This window comes from Arachis hypogaea, chromosome 11 (genome assembly GCF_003086295.3).
Source record: "Arachis hypogaea cultivar Tifrunner chromosome 11, arahy.Tifrunner.gnm2.J5K5, whole genome shotgun sequence".
Taxonomy (NCBI): domain Eukaryota; kingdom Viridiplantae; phylum Streptophyta; class Magnoliopsida; order Fabales; family Fabaceae; genus Arachis; species Arachis hypogaea.
In genome coordinates, this window is record NC_092046.1 from 13,257,690 (window position 1) to 13,266,603 (window position 8,914).

The following is an 8,914-nucleotide window of genomic DNA, read 5'->3' on the forward strand; positions in this document are numbered from 1 at the left end:
GAATCAAAATTATAGCATAACTCAGAATAAAAAAAATTCCAGCATAAATAATATAGTGAAGCACTTCCCATAGCACCACCAACAACTGAATCCGAAAATCAGTAACAAACAACTCAGAAATCAAAATAAACAAAATTAACAAAATAATCGAAGCCAGGTGACGGCACAGTTAATACTCCACAGTTGAGCAGAGAGAGACTTCACCGTGAGAGAGACTGAGAGAGAGGACGTTGAGCTCAGACCCTTGGACAGAGAGAGGAAACTCAAGAAAGAGAGACAAACACCAACAGTTCGAGGAGAAGAGGATCAAAGAGAAGTGATGGCAACAGATACCACGAAAAGAATGACAGAGAGAGAGGGATATCTGAAGAGATGATGACCGACTGATGATGACGAGAAGAGGAACGATCCAAAGAGATGATGACCGAATGACGGCGATGGGGAGAGGAACGATGAGAAGAGTGTGACGGTGGGATGGTGATGGTGGCTGTGTTTAGGGTTTTTCAGAGAGGGGGAGAAATGGGAGGGGTGGGGTGGGTAACTGGGCTGGCTTTATACATATATAGAGCAAACTGATAACCTAGAAAAAAAACCTGGCCGGTTCTGGTGGTTTACCGGTTAACTACCAGTTCGGCTAGTTCTTAGGCCGGCTTTTTGCAGAACAGCTTTATACCTCAACCGAATCAACTAGATGACTAATTTTCGTTTAACCCAGTCGAACCGATTAGTCCGGTTCATGTTAGGATCTTTGACTTGGTAATCCTCATTTATTTCAGAGGTTATTACTTGAGAATCACTAAACACTATGACTTTTGTTGCTCCGACTTCTTTGGCTAGCCTTTAGCCAGCAAGCAAGGCTTCATACTCAACTTGGTTATTGGAGTCTAGAAACTCAAATTCTAATGAGAGATTCGAGTTCCTTTTTCATTCTTAAGAATGATTCTTGCTCCACTAACAACTTTATTTGATGATCCATCCATATACAATTGCCAAGCTATTGGGCTTCATTGTTGTTCGCCTGTATATTCAGCTAAGATGTCGGCCAAGTATTGGATTTGATGGATGTAGAGCTTCATACTTGAGATCGAACTTGGATAATTCAACAACCCATTGTAGCATCCGACCTGCAATATTCGTCTTTTAGAGGATGTGCTTCATAGGTTGGTTAGTTTAGACTCGAATTGTGTAGGCTTGGAAATAAATTCAGAGTCTTTTGGAAGCTAGGATAAGGGCGTAGGCAAAATTTTCTATTTTTTATAGTTCAATTCTACCCCCTATAATGTCTTACTCATTTAGTACATAGGTTGTTATCCGTCCTCATCTTCTTGGACAAGGGCAGAGGCAATAGTCCTGTCTTCTATGATCATGTATATTACGAGTTCTTCTCCTTCTTCAGATCGGGTCAGGATAGATGGCTGACTCAAGAATTTTTTAAAATCTTGAAAGGCTTGCTCACATTCTTGAGTTTATTGGAATTAGTATCCTTTTTTTAGTATTGAGAATAAAGGCAAGGATTTCAAAGCTGATCTTGCTAAGAATCTAGACAAGGCTACCAATCTACCATTTAGTTGCTGAATTTCTTTCAGTCAAGTCGGACTTTTCATTTCGAGAATTCTCCTGCATTTGTCCGGGCTGGCTTCAATGTCTCTTTGAGTGAGAATGAATCCTAGGAACTTCTCGGTCACTACTGCAAAGGTGCATTTTATGGGGGATTTAATCTCATCTCGTGCTGCCTTATCGTGTTGAACACTTTTGTAAGGTCGGATAACAGACTAGTTTCTTCCCTTATCTTAACAAGCATATCATCCACGTAGTCTTCCATCAACTTTTCAAGGTGAGAGAAAAATACATTGTTCATTAATCGTTGATACATGGCTCTAGCATTTTTTAACCCAAAGGACATTACCACATAACAGTAATTTGCTTTAGGAGTGATGAAAGAGGTATTTTCTTGATCCAGCTTGTACATCGAGATTTGGTTGTATCCTGAATATGCGTCCATAAAAGACAAGTACTTATAGCTTTAGGCCGAATTTACCAGAGCGTCAATACTGGGGAGGGGATAAGGGTTCTTTGGACAGACTTTGTTGAGATCGATATAGTCGACACACATCTTTCACTTCCCGTTCTGTTTCTTTACGAGCATCACGTTAGCGACCCATAACGAGTATTTTACCTCCCTTATGAATCTGGCTTCCAAAGGTGCTCAAACTTGCTCTTCAACGACTTCTGCTCTTTAGGGCTAAGCTTTCGTCGTTTCTATTGAACAGGTCATGTGCCTGGGTAGACAACAAGCTTGTGCCTCATAAGGTTGGGGTGAACTCCATGCATGTTGGAAGCTTTTCAGGCAAATAAGTCAGAATTATTCCATGGGAACTTAACGAGTTCTTCTTTTAACTACTGCTCTAGATTAGCTCCTATGTTTGTGGTCTTTTCGACCTCATTCCCAATTTGAGCTTCCTCAATGTTTCCTTCCGGTTAGGGTCTCAATTCCTCACAAATTTGGACACCTCCAAGTTCTATTTTGTTGACCTCTTTCCCCTTCGTATGCCCTCATAGGTTCAGACTTTCATTGTAGCATCTTCTTTTCAGTTTTTGGTCCCTCCTTACAGTGGCTATCCCTTTAGAAGTAGTAAACTTCATATAAAGGTGCAGGGTGGAGACTACTACAGCAAGTCAATTTAGTGTTATCCGACCTGTTAGGGCTTTGTAAGATGAAGCTACATTGACCACTATGTAGTCTATACTCAAGGGTTTTTATTTTGGGTATTTTCCAAAGGTGGTGTAAAGAGAAATGAACCCTAGAGATCGGATTGAAGTATCTCCCATACCAAAGAGAGTATCTAGGTATGCTCTGAAATCCTTTTCTTCTAGGCCCAACTTATCAAAAGCTGGTTTGAACAGGATATCTGCTAAGCTTTCCTAATCTACCAGAGTTCTGTGGAGGTTTGCATTGGCAAGTATTATTATGATCACGACAGGGTCATCATGTCCAGGTACTGCTCCTTGGGCATCCTCTTTTGTGAAGGTGATTACAGGGAGGTTGGGCATCTCAGTTTTCTCACCGACCTAGTAGACTTCTTTTAAATGTCTCTTGCAAGAAAATTTTGTTACTCCTCCTTCTGCGAATCCTCCAACAATCATATGGATGCACCTCTTGGGAGTTTGTGGTGGTCGATCCCGACAAACCCTGTCTTCTTCATCTCTTTTCCTTTAGCCCTGATCATCTGACCTGTCTGCTAAATATCTATCCAACTGACCTTCCCTAGCCAATTTCTCGATTACATTTTTTAAATCATAGTAGTCATTGGTGGAATGGCCATAAATTTTGTGGTATTTGCAATATTCTGATTGACTTCCACCTTTTTTGTTTTTGATCGGCCTAGGAGGTGAAATTTATTTTGTGTAACAAATCTCTCTATAGACGTCAACAAGGGACACTCGTAACAGGGTGTAGTTGTGATACCTTCGAGTTTTATTCGAGCCGTATTCTTCTTTTTTCTTCTTTTTTCTTTGATTCCTTCTCTTTGTCTCGAGCTAGATACTGATTGTGTTGTCTTAGGGCAGGATCTCTTAACCGAGTAGTTTTCTTCATGTTGATGTACTTCTCGGCTCGGTTTTGCACCTCGTACAAAGAGGTCGGGTGCCTCTTTGATATAGACTGAGAGAAGGGTCCTTCTCTAAGGTCATTAACTAGTCCCATGATGACTGCTTTGGTAGGTAGATTCTGAATCTCCAAACATGCTTTATTGAATCTTTTCATATAAACTCGTAGAGATTTTTCGACTTCTTGCTTTACTCCTAAGAGACTTGGCGCATGCTTAACCTTATCCTTTTGGATGAAAAATCAGGTAAGGAAGCTTCTTGCTAAATCGTCAAAGCACGTAACTAATCTATGTGGTAAACTATCAAACTATTTCATGGCCACCTTAGTTAACATAGTCGGGAAGGCTTTACAGCAAGTTATGTCTGATGCATTTGCCAAGTACATGCAGCTTTAGAAATTACTCATATGATGTCTCGGATCGGTGTTCCATCATAAAGATCCATGTCTGGGCTCTTAAAGTTTCTAAAAACTTTAGCCCGTATGATATCTTCTATGAATGGATCTTTGCCTGTCAGAGGCGTTTCTTCTCGGTCAGCTCGAGCTCTCTTACCCTTGAAGTCAGACTCCAGTTTTAACAGGTTTTCTCCTAAATACCTTCGTCTTTGTACCTCCCTTCTCAGGGCTCTTTCAAATTCTCAGTTTTGCTCTAACTTCTGCTCGAGTTGTTCCATCTTACCTTGATGTCTGTGGATAAGTCCCATGATCTTCGTGGGATCTCTTGGCCCGGATCCTTCATGTCAGTGCAGTTTCACGCTTATCCTGTATCCTTCCAGGTTTGAAGAATGCGGATCTCTGGCTACACCTTTCTTTCTATTAGCTCGGGGAGGTATGACTAATGCACGCTCATTGTTGTGCTGCTCTTTATTGGAGTCAGAAGTTGTGTCCATCATCCGGGAGGTCGTCTACCATCGTACAGTTTTGACTTTCAGGTCCCCGACAACGGTGCCAATGTTCTGAGGCTTCCTAGAACTAGGATGATTTGGACTTGAACGTGAGGTTCATATGCCTTTAGGTGAAAGATCTGACGTCTTCTCCTGCAGAGATGAAGCCATCTGAGTTCCTTGTGAAGAGGTGGGGGATAGTACCTGAAAGGGACTCTGATGCTTAAGTTAGCAAGGGTTTTAAGCATATTGTGGGTAGACTGGAGTTCAAAAAATACATGAGGATATCAGGGTATTTATAAGTGTAGATGTAGAGTCAAAAATTACCTTTTAGAGTTGTTCCACCTTTGATGGTGGGTAGTCATTCCTTTTTATTAGGAAAGTTGTTGAGATCTCTTTTCTAGATTAATAGGAGATATTGAGGGGGTTAGTTACTTATTTAGATAAGTAGAGCTAAGTCCATGTCACCGTGTCTGACCTTTATTACGGTCAGATAGGTGTTGGTCTGGATAAAATCCGTAGATTGAGTTTTATTCATTTTGGGCATGGCTAAATAATGTGCCAGGGTATGAACAATTTTATATTTCAATATGTATTTTATATTGCTAGTGATTAATTTTAGTGACTTATTTTGATTGTATAATCCAATCATAATTATTAGAATGAAAAATATATCTATTAGACTACTTTTAATAGTGAGAGAATAAACACTAGAGTTAGACGAACACAATTGAAAAAACCTAGCAAGGGTTTGAGCAATATAATCGAATTGGAAGCCTGAACAACAACAAATCAAGATTTCTTTCGCCCTTCATCGATCAATCAACACACCAAACAAGATCGATGACTACAGAATTATTAATTGTATTCTCACATTTTCATTTAAAAACACAATTCTCACTTGTCACTTGATATGTTCGTGTGATAAATAATATGTGCAGTCAAAATCAAATTCACATTTTCTTATTATTTGATAACACTTTAATTTTATCAAACTTTTTTTATGATGATACTTTTTTTATTATGAACTATTCTTCACTCTTTGTAGTGGTTAGGTTGTCCGATCCTTTTGTTAGTTATATCAAAATTTGAAGTTTAATTGGTATAATTATGTATAAAAATAGCAAAATTATATACTACTTATATATATATATATATTGTATAACTCAACACTAGAATTGGGCATAGTTATCGCCATTGGACTAGAAGCATCTCGGTTGGGGTGCCTCGGCTCAAAAATGAAGCTATCTTGATCATATTTTAAAAAATTTGGCACGTTTGTATAGGATTACGCGAATCATTTCAGATTCATCCACTCAAACACTATAAATAGAGGGCAATAGCTCATCCCAAAATATGTTATCTAACCATAATTCTTATCTTCTTGGATTAAGACTGATTTAAATGTTAGAATCCTTTACAGGTACTCCTACCAATCAATTTGAGGACCATGATTCATGAAAAATTTTCATTTTCTCATCACGAAAAGTTTATCCAAATAATCTCGAACAAAACCTACATACAACCATCCCCTTATCCAGGCAAGGATGGTTGACATACCCCAAAACGAGAAACTACACCTCTCTGAAATAACAGGCGAAAGCCCACACTAGGTCAAAAGCACCCTGGTAAGAGGCATCAATCAGGAAGATCAAATTCAAAGATGCACTGGCATTCAATTAGCCAAAAGGGCAAAGTGCTAAGAGTAGTTGCTACCTTGATGAAGTACTATTTTATTGATATGACTCTTCCTACGAGTGAAAATTTTTTTCCTCTAGGCAAGATCGAAAAGATTGCCACCCTTTCAATGAAGAGCCGAAATATGGGTTGGAATGGGTGAACAAGGTCAGGACACACCAATTGATTGGAAGGCCTAAGTAGGCATATATATGTCCTAAAACCCTGCGAAATTGCCTAGTTGTTGGGATGCAACTGGGAAGGAGAAACTGAGTAGGTCAAAAGGATGCATCTTTCAAACTCTGTAAAGGGGACACGAACCCCCAATTTGGTAAAAAGCACCTCATTCATCCGTAGAAAATGAGGGCCCTCCTACAGGGAATGGAAAGTGATGGGATCGAAGGACTAGCAGCCTCCAGCAAAAATAATCCCTCCCACTAACCTCCCTTTATCAGAGTAAGACAATGATATTCTAGGATGTGCTCTGCCTCGATTACAAGGGGATCCAGAAGACATTCATATCTACTCTCCTATAAAGCACATTTTCCTCCTCACTAAGGAAACAAGGCTCAAAGATATTCTAATAAAATTTCTTGTACTTGTCGATTAAAATAGATAAATACCTAAAGGTGGAAAGAACTGTCGTAAGTGGAAGAAAAATAAAAAATGTTATGCCACCATAGCCCTTGCAAAAACAATCTTGGGGTTAACATAATGATCCCCGCCAATTAATGTAGACCCCCCAGTGGGTGACACTATAGTAAAAAAATGTCAAGATCTAAACACCCCACAAAAAATAGAAGTAGTAGAGAAAACAGAGAAAAATAAAGATGAAAGAGAGAGAAACCAAGCACACAAATAAAACCAACAAGAAATGACAATAAGCAAAATGAAGGAGAAATAAAGGGCCGAATGTTACTTGAAGATAATATTAAAAGACGAATATAACATATGAAATTTTTCACAACCAGAAATGAATGTTCACCGAAGGATCAGAAAAAGAAAAATGGTTGAAATAACAGAAATAAACGTTTTTTGCACACTTTAGTTAGCAGGGGTAACAGGTGACATGCTAGACAAGTTGCTCCATTCAAAAAGATGTGTCTTAAACCCCATTAATATCTATCACTCCAGAAAAAAGGTTCAATCATTAGAAAAAAAAATAGAAGTTGCATCACCTATGCTTGCGACACACACAACGAAGGACTCCTCACCCAAAGCTGCGAACATTTTTCAGGGGCATTACCTGGAAAAAGCACCCCTTTATGTTGGAATGTGAAATCAGGATCACTTCCGGTAGTTAGAATGAACTTAAGAAGGAACAGGGATAACTGCCTTGAGCTTATCATTCATGACGTGCCATGTAGGTAAGTGCAACGGGTAGAAGAACCTCACCCCATGCTCACGCACAAGCTAGCAAAAGCGTTGAAAGGAGGGCCTCAGCACAAAATTTGGTACTCAGAACTCAGCATCTGCTCTCGAGTGGGATCAATATTACGATCTAACCCCACAATTGGGGCTAGGTATTGCTACTGGACCAAAAACTCCCCTTCTAACGGTGCCTTGGCCAAGAAGGAAAAATTATCTAGATCATGTTGCTGAAAATATGGTACAAATTTAAAGATGGGTTCATGCAAATCTCTTTAAATTCTTCCACCTAAACACTATAAATAGGTGTAATAGCTCGCCCCAAAGTATATTATTTAATCCTAATTTTTATACCTCTTAGATTGAAACTGACTTGAACATCGAAATTGCTTGAGATATTTCCTACCAATTGGTTTAAGGACTAGGACTTAGTAGAAGTACCCATTCACCTAAAAAGGAGTTCATCTGAGTAACACCTTACTTTATATATGGTAGATTTTAATCTGCCTATATTTACAGTGGCTATGCAAGTGTTCTCAAAATTAAAATTCTATTTTTTTTTTTTTTTACATTTTGATAACACTTTATTTAGCAACACTTTAAAAAAAATATTGTTAATTAAATAATAACAAAATATAATTTTAACTTTAACATTTTTTAAAACATCATAGTTACTGAATCCACGATAACATTCTTTTTGAAAGAATAATTTATTTATAACTGATTTTATCAATAAAATCTTTAACTGAATAGGTTAAATTAAAAATGAGGATATCCGTATTTAAATATTTGTAGCAGTATTAAATTTTTTTATAGATTTGAATAAATTCAAATAATAAAAGTAAAATTGAAACTTATAAAAAGCCTTGGAAACAAAATTGATATAAATTATACATCAGAAGTATTTTAAAAATTTCTTGCAAATATAAGAGACACAAAATATTCAATCTTACTAGGTATATACTAAAATTAGCCACCAAAATTAACTATCAGTGTAGAATATATATTAAATTATAAAATACACTCTAAAAATAAATTAAACTATAAATATTTATTCACAAATATATATATATATATGATTAGCTGTTGACTAGTCTGCTTAAATAAGTATCGGACATCGAATCCCGTCTTATGCATGTAATAACTCATCGACTAACGACAAATTCTTAAAATAATATATATATATATATATATATATATATATATATATATATAGCTGATTTTGGCATGCACATGTTATTTTTGAAAATATTTTACCCAAATGATTCACCATGCTTAATCAGCTTCTTTCCTCCTTTTTTGACCAATATTCTTAGGTCAACAAATGGTGTAACAAAAGTATTAAATTTTCCCTCTCTTGTTTGATTTTTTCCAATGTGTT